The following is a 17,063-nucleotide window of genomic DNA, read 5'->3' on the forward strand; positions in this document are numbered from 1 at the left end:
CCTGTGATTTTCGTACCTCGGGCTTCAGAGCTTCTGTTGTGATGGAATTCCAGCAGATGCTTGTGGTAGTGTGTGACGGGACTGACAAAAATCAACCGGCGCGATCTCTGCTACTACGCTCTCTCACTTACTACTGTGCCTTATTTTCTTTTGGACTTCTGTTTAGATTTTTTCTTCATGATTTAAAACTACCATAAAGCAACCGCTCTGACTTGATGAAGCTGTATAGTACGTAATACAGGACATCGTTTTAACCACAGACCTTTCACTGACTATGTGATCTTTATTGCTTACAACATATAGAGTAACAGGCAGAAAGAGCCAATACCAGTCTGACAATCTCCCAAAACTCATACGGTGATTTCTCCGAGGAGGAAATAGAGTATTGTCCAGATTATGAAACAGATAACATACCGCCACTTATCTGCCTTTTAATTCAGAAGCAAGCAATTTTCTTTGAATGTGTCAGATTATGATCAGATAGCTGATATATAACAACGTGCAGTAAATGTGTTTATAAATATGATCATAAGTAAAAATCCTTTTTATTTTATAACACCAGTTTGTAAATCAAGCAGCATAATGAACGGTTTTCATTTCACAAAAAACACTGGAGGCCTTGCTCAAGTTACCATTGGCCAGAGTTGGTATTATATAATACTAAGGTGAATATATTGCATCAATATATTAACATCAAGGATACAATCACACACACACACACACATTGATTTGTGCTAAGGTACATGAAATGCATGCAATAGTTAAAGAGTTAGTTCACACAAAAAGAAAATTAGCCTTTTTACTCACTCTCAAGCCATCCTAGGTGTATATGACTTTCTTCTTTCAGACAAATCTAATCGGAGAGATAGAACAAAGATAGTTTCTAAGCTCTATTATGAATCCATGTATTTTTGTATGAAAAGTATCCATATTTCAAAAGTAATACACTTTTCGATCGCTTATACTATGTGGAACAGTTCTGAAGGATTGCGTGTGAAGCTGGCATTGTGAAACATGGAGAGAACAAAAAATGCAGTTCACGAATTAAAAGTACAAACTAAGTTGATTTCAATATAAGCCAAGAGAGGACTAGTTTTTCTTTGCTAAAAGTAAGGAAAGCTCGTTTGTTTCGCTCCTGTAAACAAACCCACGAACCAGCATTTCTCAGAGGTGCTACAGAAACGTAGCAAATACATCAAAGTCCGTGTGACGCCAGTGGCTCTACTTCGGTGTAATAAACTACTCAATCGGCTGACTACGCATTTTTCTGTATTTGTTTTTCATTTAAAGTCGGTATTGTGCTTATTTCTGTAGTGTGTCAATATTGCATTGAGAGAAAAATAAAATAACTTGCATTAGTGTGTAAGTTTTAGTACTTTGGATATTATTTAAAATACCAGTATGAAAGCATGTAAACACAAACACGTATTATTTCCCCCTCGTTAATATTCAAAACATATTCAAGTTTGAACTCCGAAGCACATAAGCGGTAACATGGCTGTTTCACCTTTACACACACACACACACACACACACACACACACACACACACACACACACACACACACGTGTAAATCATGTTTAGTTTAACTGTTCCTTGTCAGCTGCATTTGTTAATCACACAAGCAATACATGGTTTGTAATTTATTTTCCACGTTTCATTTATAACACATAATATACATGGTCGCTGATTTGGAGTGCACACAAATTAGTTGCGTTGTATCTGTTACTTACATTTGTTTCTATTTTGAGTTAAGTTTACCGGTGGTGGGTGACGATGATTGTCAGGCCCGGGCACTGCAGCTTCCTGGTGTGACGAATACTAGAGTCCGGGTGGGAACCGAGAATTTAAGAGGCAATGGTTCTCCCTGGACATACCATTCGGAGAGATGGTCGGGGGGGAAGAAAGGAAAAGTTGCTGATTTTTTTAATTGTATTTAGTTATACATTTATGTTGTTTGGTTATGGGTTGGGTTCTTTGGGGTTGATTTAATGTTTCTTTTTTTGTCCGGTTTATCTTTTTGATTTTATTTCTTTTGTTGAATGTAAAGTTTCATTGATTTCTCTTAATTTGTAATGGGCCCATCTTTCTCTTTTATAAGCTGTTGTGTTGCCCATTTTGGGGTCTTCTTTTGTTTGTTGGTTCGTCCCTGTCTGCCTGGTTTGTTTTTGTAAAGTTACTTTTTTTAAAGTTTAATTAAAGGTCTTTTCTAGTAACTGCTGGTGTTCCTTGTCCTTGACTTCTCGGTCCCTCAGTCAAAAACATTCAGCTATGCAATATTTTCAGCATAGTCAGGTACCCAACAAATACCCAGAATGCACCACTGGCAGATTGTATAGTCCAGTGTAATAGTGGGTGAGGTTTTTTTTTTACTGGCTTGAACCCCTTCAACTCAAGCTGGCACACTCTTTTTTTTTCTTTAGGTCTTTGCATTAGATTACCCATTTTAAGCCTCTACAAATTCATTACAAGGATCTCAGTAGCCTCCTGGCGTTTAGTTAAAGGCCTCCTGCCTGCATCACTGTTCAGCGTCAGGTATATGTGAAGAATGTGGGTGGTCTTGTGCAGTGGTCCATAGAAAGGTGAAGCTGAGCTGAATGTGTTATACTGGAAGCCTCTTTTTTTATTGGACAATCAGTTTCTCCTATGAGCTGCAAAATACTGAGAGGGTATTTCCATTTTACCATTGAGCAAATAATCATAATATAACATCTCAGGTTAAATAATACCTTAAAACTAACTTGTTTCACAGTCTCTTGGTTTCAGAGCTGTTTGAAGTTCAGAGAATTTGGCGAAGAGACAAATGACACCGTAATGTAGTCTCCAGACCTATTTTCTAGCTTGTTGGTTAGTGTCAGCTTGTTCATGAAGGACGCGTGTGACGTCAGCAAGCGCCCGAGGGAACCCCACCTGCCTGCTCTCCAGGCTCCACAGGTTTCTGACAGAGGTTTAATTCGATCCTCTGTCTATAGTCTTGATAACATCCATTGAAGCGATTCTCCTTTGTCGTGTTGCACTGCAGAGTGGGAACTAAAGTTTCAGTCGCTGTGAAAGGTGGCATCTTATATTGCTTGCTTTTGTTCCGTGTTTTTTTTTTTTTGTTTCTTTTCTTTGTTTTGTTACCTTTTGTGTGAAGTCACACTAAAAAAAAAAAAAAAAATATGGAGAAGAGCGAGGCCATGCGCTAGCCTGAGGAAAAGTTGGGCACGCAGTGAAAAAGAGGACAGTGGCTGTGGTTAGATTCACCTAAATAATTATTGATTCTTAATTGAATAGGCTTGCATGTAAACACCTTAATTGACCCAAGTGAGCTTGGATTGAAAGTGGTGTAGATCTTTCAAAAAACCCCATAACAAAACAGCTCATCTTCTGGAAGAAGAAGAAGAAGAAAATTACTCCATGAAAAGTAACTAATTGCGTTATTTAGTTACCGTTTTTTGGAAAGTAATGTCTTGTTTTACTTTTGTTACCTGGCTTGGGCTTACTTATTTGTTTTTTAATAACAAAAAGGCCCTTTTACACCAAAAGTGAAATTAAAAGACTATAGCAAGTGCTTCAGCATTCACTCAACATGGGGAAAGGATGTCAGTGAGTTAATGGGAAAACAAAGTCATTTGCATAAATTATTGGAAGAAAAAAATTAAATACCCTCAACGCTTCCCACAACAAAAAAAGATGAACCCACAATAGGAAAAATACATTCACAAAGCAACATAACTACTATAGGATTCTGGAAATATTAAGTAGCACAAAGATTTTTGTGTTTCTAGTACCTTTTTGAAGGTTCTGTTTTCACTGTTTGGAAAAGAGAAGTGAACGTTCTTCAGAACCTTTCTGTATTACATTGAGACGGAAAATAGCAATACAGGTTTGGAATAACATGAGATGGAGTAACTGGTGACAGTCTTCATTTTTGGGTGAACTTTTCCTTTAAGCTTACGGTCCAAATTGTTCTACATGTGCGGAGAAAGTGGCTTCATTACAGGCTGAAAAGTGAGCTGTCAGCAGACTGTGGTCTCCAGCAGTGGAAGGTTTTACACTCAAATGACTCACCATGAGACACATAAAGCTCCTTCTCTCCCACAAGCTCCAGAGAAGGTCCCCGTGCCCCGAGGGAAGCCCTGAGAGAGGGGGTCTCCAGCAGATCCGCACGGAAAACCTCTGAATCAGCTTCTCGAGCAAGGTCGTTATATCTGTGGCGAGTTATGGTGGCGGTAAGAATGTGGTTTACCGCCGGTCAAAACATCACTTTTCGTCCGTCAGGGGACTGTTAGTAATTGCTTCCAGAGTCTGGTCACGCAGCAGAACGTTGAAAAAACTAAACAAAACATTTATTTGGCAGAAACGCGACAATGTGTTACGTTTAAGATCCTCATTTCTGGCTCGGTGCGCTTTTTGTTTGTTGCTCAACGCATTGTAATTACAGAAGCCTTGGTGTCTTTTTCAAAAACTCAGCGTTTGTGTTCGATTAAAGATCGCATGGCTGAGCTTCACCCTGTATAATTGTGCAAACATTTACCAAGTCATTAATGCTGTTAGCACTTTCAGTTTTAATTTTCAGGTCCGTCTGCCAATTACAAGATACATGGATTGGCATTTAGTGATATAATCAGTCGTATTAGTTGCGCGAGTAATTGAAGTCTATGCAGCATTTTCTCGTTTTTATCTCTCGTGCTAAAATGCTTTACCTAATGTTGTTTAAAAAAGACCTGCCATTTAAAAATCAGCTGTAAATGTTTCGTTAGTGCCTAATCTTGGATCCAGTCGTTTGTTAATGTGTTTTCAGCGAAAAAAAACTTTTTTCCCCCCAATGCTTGGTAACAATATTGGAGTAATGTGTAGGCCGAGAAATGTGTAGGCCATTTTTTGTAGGCCGTTAATTTTTGACTGGAAACGCCAGAGGTCTAACAAGGTTAAAAACCCAGAAAAGTAAAAAAAAAAAGGCTAATTTTTTTGGAAAGTCGTTCTACCCTGTGTAAGCAAAGTCAGTACGGTTTATTCCAATGCAGTAAAACTCAATAAAATTGCACTTTGGGGAAAAATACGAAATCCTCTCCCAATCATAGCAATCAGGACACGGCACGAAGGTTAGTAATGGATCTTGATCTGAAAATCTCTGGAATACATGATCATGATTAGTCAGTTCAACCACTGTGCATTTATTATTATTTTTTATTTAGTTACTTAGTATAATAACTTGGATAATTCTCTGCTGTCCATGGCAACATACCATCGCTACTTTAATGTGCTCTGGAAATGGTTACCACGGATTTAAAATAAAGTGTATAATCAAGCTCCCACAAAAGACGACGTATCATAAACATTGCTATATGACTTGATCTTTTCGAGTATTCTTCAGCCATTAATCAAAAGAGTCTGTACAAAGCTTTATGTGCAGATATAACTGTAGAGGCAATCCACTTCTTACGTATTATTTTAAAGGAACAAATGCCAAATGATATAATATAAGCATTTGGGTTGTTCAGTTCATCACACAGCCAGCACAAGTCAGAGATGAAAGTAATAAGCTCCAAAGCCCTGCTATGATGCTATGATTTAGTAATAAACGCACGTTGTTGCCATCCTCTTGCTGTTTTGATGTGTGTTGGCAGGTAGAGATGATGAATGAGGAACTCAAAGCCTTGTTGCAGAGATTACAGGCCGTTTAATGTGAAAGTGTCCCCCTGCAGGGGCGAGACCACCCTCGACAAACCACAGTCTCCATTTCAATTTCAGCACATTAATGAGATTTATGCCTGTGCTTATATTGTAATTACAAAACTCACTGCCAAGAGGCATTACAGCGTCTAACCTAAGATTTCAACCTGTATTTTATGTTGTTATTTGTTGTTATGTTGTTATAGGCTCGTCGTAGTCACTGGGGCATTTTCCAAAAATAAATAAAAATCCTTAAATCAATAAAATGCAACAATGTTCAGTATTCTTCTAAAAATAAATCAATATTTATATGCAATTTTGTTCTGGATTGTTGCTAAGATACACTTTAATTTTACACTTTTACTTTTTAGTTTCAAAAGTAATTATTACAGAAATAATATATTTATAAAAATCAATTTCTGACAATTAAATTACAATTTATTTCAACAGTTACATTTACTTTAGTGCAAAAAACATTTAGAAACTAAAAAAATATATTTACAGAAAGTGCATTTTATGTACATTTATATGCAATTTTAATAATATAATCTGCAACATTTTTAGGATTAGTATACTACACTTAACTACAAAAATATTTGTTTATTAAGTCTTGCTCTCGTGATTTAGTTAGTTTAGGTTTAGACGTCTGTTGAAATCCTTGACCCTAGGTATCAGGAGCTTGTCTTAGAGAAAGCCACTGACCGGCTCCAAACAGTAGTCTTATCTCATGTTAGTTCGGACCAGAGCCTTCATTCTGTGGAGAATCCAAACTCTGGGGCATCAATCAAGATAGTGATGTCATCAGATATGCTTTTAAAGATATCAGGATCATCTCAGATCAACTTCAAAGCGCAGGCTTATGTCGGCAATATAGCGCACATGCTTCTCGACGTTACTTCAAACACATGGGTCGTGATAAATTTATGTGGCCATAAAAGAGGATTTTGGGCTTCTCTCAAACTGTTTGACATCTGTGCCTAATTTCTAGCATAGCGTATATAAGGCTGCAGCAGGCCTTTGTTCTCCCGAGGGGTGTCAGGCGGGGGTCCCAGCAGAGCAGAAGGGGCCTGATCTGGAGGTGTAGCCCACAGCTAGCTCCCTCTTTCAAACTTTCAGTACTGTTTAGCTGGATCCGCTTCTGTTTTGGACGTGGAGGTTTTTCTATCCCTACTGTAAACATTTTATAGCATAAAGAAAGAGAGTAAGGCCATGTTCACGCTTGGCGTCTTTTCTGACAAGAAAAAGTTGACGAAGGCTTTGTTAGAAAAATGAAACGCTGGCAGCGTCTGTAACAAAAAACAAGCCGAAAGCATTTTTTGTTGCTATGGCAACAGTAGCCTAGCGCAGTGTGCTGCAGAAATGCCAAGAAAGTGTTGGCTCCAGAAAGTTTGTGGGTGCACGACATTATACGAGTGCGATCAATTCGGCAGCTTCTATTCTATTCTATTCTATTTGGTCATTGGTCAGCTGTCAAAAGGGCGCTTAAATCCGTAAAACATAGCCTAAATCTGTATCATAACATATTGGTAAAAATGTTTTTACTGATGCTAAAAAGTACAATATAGACAATATATTTCAAAGTGTAAAATGTACAAGTCGCTACAAATTTTTACGTATTGTAAATGTACGTTTTATAGAAAAAGTAAAATGCATACAAATGATCATAATATAATTATAACAGTGCACTGTAAAAAATGCACTGTAGATTTTACAATAATTTACTGGCAAAAAAAAAGTTGCCATTAAACACCTGTAAAATAGCTGCTGTAAAATTGATTACAGTATAATACGGTCACAGCTGTCAAGAAATTTACAATAAATTAATATTTTCAGAATACAGTATTTCAGAATTTTCTTGTTTTTATTACAGGATTATAAAATTAAACTTGTAAAAATGCATTACAGTTTTTTCTGGTAATTAAGCTAAATTACGGTACTTACCTGGCAACAAAAGTTGCCAATAAAATCCTGTAAATTCAACAAAAGCCAAGATGCTGCTGTGACATTTTTACTATGAACTGCAAACTGCAACTCCTGTAGGTGTAGTTTTGATACATGTCTAAACTTACGTGCTTAGCCACTTAAAGTCCATTAAGAGAACACACACGAGGATTGACTGTGTTGTTCCTCTAAGACCTTCCCACTTTTTTTTGTTCCAACCTTGCACAAACATCAGTCAGACGAACAATTAGGGCTAGGGCATCAGAGACTGACATAAATTAAAGAGGGACTCCACCCCAAAATGGAAATGTATTGTAAAGTCACTTTGGAGAGCATCCGCTGGAAGCAGATACCGTATGTTCTTCTGTGTCAGCTGCAATGGAAGGAATACGCTGTTTGCGTTTAAAAAGACGTATCTTTCCATTGGAGCTGGAACAGAAGAACGTACAGTTTGTGCTTCCACCGGATGCTCTCCAAAATGGTGCTACGGTGTCATTAAGTTTAGAAAATATTCTAATGTTCTAAGAAATGTTCTATGTTCTTTCCATACAAAAAGTATTCTTCGTTCTTCATAACGTTATGATCAAACCGACAAAAAATGTTGGTTGCATTGCAGTCTATGGAAGGGAACAATCATCTTTAAAAATATTTATTTGTATTCCAAAGATGAACAACGGTCTTTTGAATGACATAAGGGAGATTAGTGACTGAATTTAAACTATCCCTTCAAGTAAAATAAAACGCATGTGCATATTTAAGTACATTTGTACCTTTGGATAAATTCAAGTGTGCAGGATGCCTCATGCTGGTACACCAGATTGAAGATGTAGTATGATGATCCTGCCACAAAGTCGGGGTTTGGATTCACGACCACTTGGCCCTTGATAATCAGCATCCAGTGGGTTGCAGTGAGAATTTCACCTAAATGAACAACATCAGGAACATGTCATAAAAAAAAAGTTTATTAAATAATTTACAGATTCTTTACCACATCGGCCACTGTTACTGACACCCTAAAAAAAAAAAAAAAAAAAATACAATACAATTGGGGAAAAAAGGGAATTACATTTGAAATATAACCCCATAACAAAAAATTGGAATAAAAAGGCAGTGCACATGACTTGCATGTGTCTAAAGAATGAGTGTTTCAGGTTAGTTAAGGTAACATCACATTTAAAATAAACGTAATGTTTCAGGAGAACCCATCCAAAGATGTTAACATTCACGTTTTTCATCAGCAAAGACAACTGAGCACTTCGTCTAACGTTATAGTTTTGTCTCAGACGTGCTTAGATCTTTATGCTATGCCTACCAAACTACAAAGATACTCTCTCTCTCTCTAAATCGATAACAGAACTTTATATGTAAAAAACTGTGCAACATTCAGGAGCTAATTTTCAAATTGTGGTTTCATAACTACAATAGTTTGCTACTAAAACCTACATTAGGCTGTGTTTCTCACCAATGAGGTGATTACGTAGCTGTTTGAAGCTTCAGCTGCTTCACTATTAGTTTACTCACATACGTTCTCTCTCTCTCTATCTCTCTCTTTAATTCATTCAAAATACAGTCTTACAGAACTAGTTTTATAAACCAAAGGCGTTAGCATTAGCATGATGATAACGATTTATTTGCCCTTTAGCTTTGGCTACTTTCTCCACCTGAAATGGCGCCCAACATATCTCCTCGCCTGAAAAAATATAACACAACGTAACTATATTGTACATTTAGTTAACGACGTCCTTTACAAAACATAACGTTTAGGGGAATGTCACTGTAATCAAGAACTTTTTACATTACATCCTCTAAGATAAATGTCCTGATAAACGCGTAGGCTTATTTGTTACGCAGTTCTGTTCAAAATATGAATTAAACAACATTCACTAAAACAATCAATAACTGTACGTAAATTTAAGTGAACTTACCAGAAAAATCGATTAAATAATGCCGTTTATCTTCAGCCGTTGTCGTGTTTCAGTCCAGCAGATTTCAGACCTTATCAGCCGCGCAATCCCATAATGCAACAGCACAGTACGTTCCTGTAAAAACATTAAAGTTACAGTGAAAGTGTACATTTATTACAGCTAACAGTGAACCAGTGTAAAACCTCTGCGTAACCCATAATGCATTGCAAATTACAATTACAGTAATAGATTGTAAAATAGGAAAACAGCACTTTTTTGTAGAATTTTGCTGTAAAAACTACAGCAATTTGTTACAGTGTGTTACCTGTAATCCAGAGCCTCAGACAAACAGTCAAAAGTGTCCAGTTCACAAATCATTCTTTTAAACTGCTTCTTTTTAGTGGAGCGGCTCACTAAATCAGACTGATCTGACAGTCACTCCCAGTCAGAATGAAACACTAGAAGGTCTAGTTTATTCACTCTATGTGTAAATGTAAATCATTGGGTTCTTTAATAAAATGGCATATATGTGACATCACTGCACAGTTATGTAAAAAAACTTATGGACTGAACCAGTTAATTGAAACAAACTGTCGGAAAGATTCAGTTTGTGGAAAAGAATGGATTGCGCGATTTACCTGAAGCTCTGGAATACAGTTGTAAATATGTTCAGTTTCTTGCAAAGAGCGATCATTTCATTTTACAAGACCTCAATATATCATCAGGAGTCATGGGTATTAATTTTCTGCTCTCTGATATGCTTTTGTTTCTGGGCAGCTTCTGACTTGTATTTTATGAATCACAGAGGACACTGGTTTCAGTTAAAAATCAGCTTTACTGTTCTACAGAAGGAAAAAGTTACCTACATCTTGGATGGCGATCAGCAGCAGATTTTTATTTGGCTGATCTGTCCCTTTAAGACGCAGTCGCGATGACTGTTTTTATGCAGCTGGTCAACTTCATGGTAAGAAGTTTTACACATGCAGCCACTACTATTTTCTTCAGACCGTCTAGTTTTTGAAGAACTTTTCAGGTGCTTGTTGAGATATGACTTGAATTTGCAAAGGCATGTGTCCTCTACTATCATTTTAAATCCAGGTGTAAACTTTGGCTTAGGTAGCACTGGTTACAGTCTGCCAAATAAACTCACTTTGAGTCAAATTGTAGCTGAGCAGATGTACCCTAAGCAGAGGAAACAAGAAGAAGCAAGAATCCAGGTGTTCACATAAACATGTGAATCTTTGGCAAGCCCTTTTCCATTCCAAAGCGAGCCTCACCCATTTGTTTAAGGTCAGCATCTGAAATGGAAATAACACTGTAACAATGAAGTTTTTTATTTATCCAAAGAAGAACCGTTTCAGAATTGAGAGGCGTAGAGCACACAGCGTTTATTAAGCATTGCAGGATAATCTCAGTCTAAACAGAAATCTGCAGAAAATGCTCATGTGTATGGATCTTGAGATTAGTTGAAATGCGCCGGCCTGCAGGGCAGAGCTGTTATTCTGCTTATCAGTTCTGCTGTCTTTGAACTTGTCTTCCATGTGACGTGAATATTAATGAAAGTGTTTTGTAATAAATTTTTGTTTCTTTGACAGATGACCTGAAGCACAGGTTGCATCATGGCAGGTCACTGCTATTCCGCAATAAATGCTAAATCCTGAATAAATTTTCACATGTCAGATGTGTCCTGACCTGTGTCACCCGAAATGCTCGAACGGTGGACGTCTGATGGATTAGTCGCTTTTGTTGACTCGCCATTTTGAGTACATCTTTTCGCATCCAGCCTTAGTCATATTCAGTGATTTTTGATTTTTTTGTCTTATTTGAGCTTCAGCAAAACAACCTTCAGACTCACATGTCCTGATCAGATTTTATTCACTCGTCCCTCTCCGGTCCACAAGTCACTGCGCAGTCAAAGCCAAAACAAGGAAGATCAAATGATTTATGTTTAGTTTGCTTGCGCAACTAATGTGACTATACGCTCTTTATACTCACTGTGTTTGAATATGGATGTTGTTAAGGTACGGATTACACAGTTATATGATTTAAGAATACAATTGAGCTGAACTGACACGTCATTAAGTGCAATCAATTTTACCACAATGGACAATGAAGGAAAAAAGAAAGCCCAAGATTATGCAGAAAATGAACCAACACCTCTTTAACAAATGCAGTCAAGAGCTATATTAAACCTGTAAAAAATGTGCATATGTGTGGAGACTTAGCAGCATTTTATTATCTAATGCAATGGCATGCTAGTAATGAAATGTAAAGTTTTGCAAAGCAGAAAAGTTAAATTTAATTAAATTAATTTCTGCACTCAGTACTTGTTCGGGCTCCTTCAGACAGGCTCCAGCATCAGCGATGAGTGAATGATCAGTCTGTGGCTCTGCTAAAACACTATTGAGCTTCTGTGTTGTTGTCTCTCATTTTTTTCTTCAAAATATCTCATAGGTTCCACATGGGATTTAGGACAAGTTGACAGGCCAGTCAAGCACAGTAATATCATGGTCAGCAGAGCACTTGAAAGTGGTCTTGGCTCTGTGGGCAGGTGCTAAAGTCCTGATAGAAAAGGAAATCAGGATTTTCATAAGGTTTGTCAGCAGATTAAAACATAAAGTGTTCAAAATCTCATGCTAGATGGCTGCACTGACTTGATAAAAAACTGCAGCCCAAATCATCTCAGATCTTATGATCATTTCTCTGATATGCGTATGTGTGATTCATAGAATAACCGTATGATCAGAAATATCCCCAGTCATCATAATTTAGAGCAGTGAGCTGCAAGACCTTTTCCACATCAAAGACAGTTTTTATAAACATGAGCACTTCTCATGGACTCTACGATCAAATCTGAATGTACACACGTTTTAGAAATGAGGTCCAGATGAACATATGGACTCTTGGAAAGCCCGAATGGCATAACACAATATTCACAGTACACAGTAGCTGTTGAGAATATAGTCTTCAGCTCATCACCTTCCCGGTTGCGAATTAGATTATAAGCTGAGTGGAGGTCAAGTTTGGTGAAGTACTTGGCTTGGCAAAGCTGTTCCAAAGCAGCCAGTACCAGTGGAAGTGGATATCTGAATTGATTGTGATGTCGTTCAGTCCACGGTAATCGAAGGAGGATCTTAGATTGCCATCCTTTTTCTTGACAAAGAAACAGACACGGCTGATGAAATGGACGGTCAAATGCTAGCTCTGCTACCTTTGCTAGCTCCTGTATTTTTTCATGGCCTCAGCTTCCGGTTGTGACAGTGGAAAGATTTGGCCTGTGGGAGGTATGCTGCTCGGTATCAAATCAATAGCACAGTCACTAGAGCAAAGAGGACAAAGTTGAGAAGCTTTCTGCTTGTTAAAGGCTTCAGACAGGTCAGAATATTCTGGAGGAAGTACAAGGAATGGTGGAATTCTCCTTGGTGATGGCGATAGTGTTATATGAGGTAGTGATTGAGGCAGCGGTGGTGACAGGCTGAGCTCCACTGGAGAATTTCATCTTCCTTCCAGGAAAGGTGAGGGTTGTGTTGTCGCAGCCATTGTAGTCCGAGGATTAAATGGTGATTGGGAGAGTGAATCACATAGAAGTGGATGTTTTTGTAGTAAAGTACACTGATCTGCATTCTTAACTCCTCTGTGGTTCTTGTGATTCTCCCCTCTCCCAGCGGTCATCTAGTGCCTTCACTACCAAACGAGAAAGGTTAGAAAGGGGTGATGTTCTTTAACAAACTCCTTAGATATGTAATTTCCTGCCGCTCCTGAGTCTATCAAGGCCTCTACATTTACGTGTTGGTGGTTGATCAACAGCTTTACTGGAATCTTTACACATGAATTCAGGTATTGGTACTGGGCATCTGGACTCACTGTGCGCGGGTTCTCAGAAGTGGGTCAAAGCAGACAGGAGGATTTGAGCTCTGGGTGGTGCAAGCCGATTGTCGCGATTGGATGAGATTGTCGATTTTGAAGGCAAGTTCCACGGAATCACTCAGCGTTCTTCACTTGTCACGACAGGCTAGTTCCAATTGCAGCTCCAGACTCAATCTTCAGTGTATTCTCGATCCAATCAGTTTGAGCAGCGAGCGAACGAAAGGTGAGAGCGAATTCCGCAGCCATTTCTCTTCCCTGACTCACGTTAAGGAGTTGTTCCCCCGGCATTTTTTTCTCCAGCTGGGTGTTTGAAGACTTCCCAGAAGCGGGACTGGAAGATGTCTAAACTGGGGAATGCCGATCCATCCACTCTCCACACAGCCGTTGCCCAATCCAGCGTCTTCCCGGTGCGCAGTGAGCATACAAAACCGATCCTGCTTGAGTCTGTGGGATATAGAGCGGGTTGTTGATTCACAAACAGTGAGCATTGTAACAGGATTCCCTTACATTTAGTTGGCTTGCCATAGGCAAAACAACAGATTTTTTAAAATTACAAATACATTTTTAGTTTTAGCACTTCACACTTAAAATGTACAGTCTCAGAGATATTCCTCATACCAGACATACCAGATTTTTGACAAGCGTGAGCTGAATGAATCTCAAAGTTTCACCATGTACAATAAGTTACAAAAATAAATGAACTTTTTCACAATATATGATTATTTTTTTAAAAGCTCCTGTACTGTCTAGGGCCGCTGTACAATTTATGCAATAAATTTGTAGTCTTCAGAAAACTGTATAGCTGGAAAGAAATCTTTCCAAGGTTTGTCCATTTGCCATTTATTCATGCTGTTGTATGTTTGTTCTGGAGACTAAAAGAAAATATGTGAACAAATAGTAAAAAGAGGAAAAAAAATCACTCTATTCTCCTACACGTCAATGAGACCTTTGACTTCAAAGTCGCATGATAGAAATCCAGTTCCAAGACATTTAAACAGGTGGCTTTTTGCTTTCAGTGAACATTTATGAAAAGCAGAACACGCCTTGGACGTGTGGTCATATAACAATAAGAGAGCTGAATGCACATGATTATGTCACAGTTGACCATGTTTCTTTCCCCTCCATCATAACCAAGAGATTCTCAACTAACTTGTTATTGAGTCAAGATGTCGATGCATTTGCATGCTTATATTGCTTTATGGCAGGTTTAACATTGTGAAAACTTTATATCAGTGGTTCTCAGTTCAGGTCCTGGTGCAATTTGTCTGTATTTCTATAACACTGCTTGTAAAGCTGTTTGTCTGTTTACTGAGCACTAGGTAATATGCAAATAAAGGTAATTTAGATGTGAATTCTATGCTCAGAAAGGTGTATTTTATCAGCTACACTCTCAGAAATAAAGCTGTCACTAGGGCGGTTTTGTACCTTAAAGTGTACCATTTGAAAAGGTTCCGTCCCAGTGACAGTTTTATTTCTGACAGTGTAGTTGATAAAATACATATAGTATAACCGTATATACAGTGTATATGTGTGTGTGTGTGTGTTTGCGTGTATGTATGCACACACAAACACACGCACACACACACATCAGTATACTGTTTAAGGTTTGATTGGGTTGTTTCCAAGACGTGTTATTTGCAAAACCCCAAACACACGTGTCACACGTGTCTCTGCTTCTCCTCTTTATCTTCTCCCATTCGTTCTTGGCTTTCTTTCCCTCTTTTTAAGAGAGTTGTTTTCACTCATGAAGCCAAATTTCAATTCCCAGCTGGTCGAACTGAATCCCAAACCCCTGGCTAATCGTCCAGTGCTACCGATATCCCAGTCCACATTTTCACAGTAATGACAGCAACCACATTTTTCCATACCGTACACACACAGGCTGGCTGGCATGTCCATTTGTCATGTTGACGTGAGTAGGTGTGTATGGTCTTGTGTAAGAGTTGTAGTGAATGTAAATAGCAGATCTGAGGGCTGGGAAGCAGCTCATTCCAGGAACAACAGTATGGTAACTCTCCAGAGACCGATCTGAACGATTTAACAAAGTCTGCCTGTAAGAGAGCCCACCGACGGAGGTCTCTTACTGTAAACTACGTTTTTCTAGGCAACATTTCCAACCCAACTGAATGCATAACTATTTTACAAAGTGGACATTTCGTGTGGATAAAAACTATTTGAATATTACAAAAACACACTATACTAAAAAAAAGTAAGAATGAAGGTGAACCACTTGCTCTATATCTATACCTTCTACTATATCTATATCTTCTACCTTCATAGAAGTTTCTAGTTTGCCTGGTAAAACCTTTATTAACTGGTTCAGGTGTGTTTGACTTGGGTTGGAGCTAGACTCGCAGGACACCGCCCACTCAGAAGTAGGATTGGACATCCCCTGTCTGTACCAACATTATTATCTAAAAATTATACAGCCACCTCAAAAACCTGTCTGGGTCACACAGGTTCTTTGTTTAGTGAAAACATCTGTTTGGCGTCTCATCACTGCCTGTCATTGCCTTGTTGAATGTGTGCACACACTCACACATTGTGAGAACAAGGAAGTGCAGAGGAGGAAATGATCAGTGTTTTGGAGTCAACTGTAAAAAAAATGTACCATGACGGTTTTCTTTTGCACGACACCTTGTATTTATATTGTATTTTCTGAAATAGCCAGTTTCCGTGTAACATAGCTGACATACAGTGGAATTTAAAACAGAAATGTGTGTGGGTTTGACACACACATGCTAAAAGTAATCCAATCCAGCAGTCTAATCTACGTGCATTGAAGAGACACGCTCAAATTGAAAAGAGCTTTACTGGCATGACTTGCACAGTATCGCCAAAGCATTGTCCATTACATGAATAAGGAACAAAGGATTATATAATACACGAGCAGATCAGTAAAATAATTAAGTACATGTATACTTTGTAATAAGACATGTTTAAAGTGAACCGACAACAGTGCAACATGTAAGAAACGATCTTGCTTGAGTTTTTTCTACTGGTTTATAGTCTTAATTCATGACAGGCTGATACATCTCTTGCTGCTGTTGTAATCATTTTGGAATTTTCCACTAAAATGTGACTTTTCATTTGTGTATGTTTCACTTGTGCCACATTTTCTGCATGTGGCAATGCCATAAAATCAGGTGTTTTTAGACACTCTCAGAAATAAAGCTGTCACTGGGGCAGTGCCTTTTCAAAGGATACACTTTTGTACCTATTAGGTTCAAATATGTACACGTTAAGTACTAATATGTACCTTTTAGGTACCAAAATTAATCCTTTAGGTACAAACATACCTTTGAAAAGGTACCGCCAAAGTGACAGCTCTTGTACCTTTATTTCTGAGAGTGCACAATTACTTCACATCATCAAATATTTTATGGTCAGCCATGCTGTGCATCGAACAAGCATGCTTCAAGCCATTGTTCCAAGAGACTCTGCCTTTAAAGGGCTTTTTACACCCGGTCACTTTATGCGTTTTGACAGATCAATCCGATCATGAAAAGACCGGGTGTAAATGCACTCCGAAACACAGTTGAGATGGATATAATTCCAACGTCTCAAACCACTTCAGGAGGTGGTCTGGGCCGCATTCCAGGCAAAACTGGACAAGCGTAAATGCATCTGGTTGTTGAAATTATATACATTTTACTTTTCCCAAAATGAGTGCTATAGGCTATATGGCATGTT

This window comes from Puntigrus tetrazona, chromosome 19 (genome assembly GCF_018831695.1).
Source record: "Puntigrus tetrazona isolate hp1 chromosome 19, ASM1883169v1, whole genome shotgun sequence".
Classification (NCBI taxonomy): domain Eukaryota; kingdom Metazoa; phylum Chordata; class Actinopteri; order Cypriniformes; family Cyprinidae; genus Puntigrus; species Puntigrus tetrazona.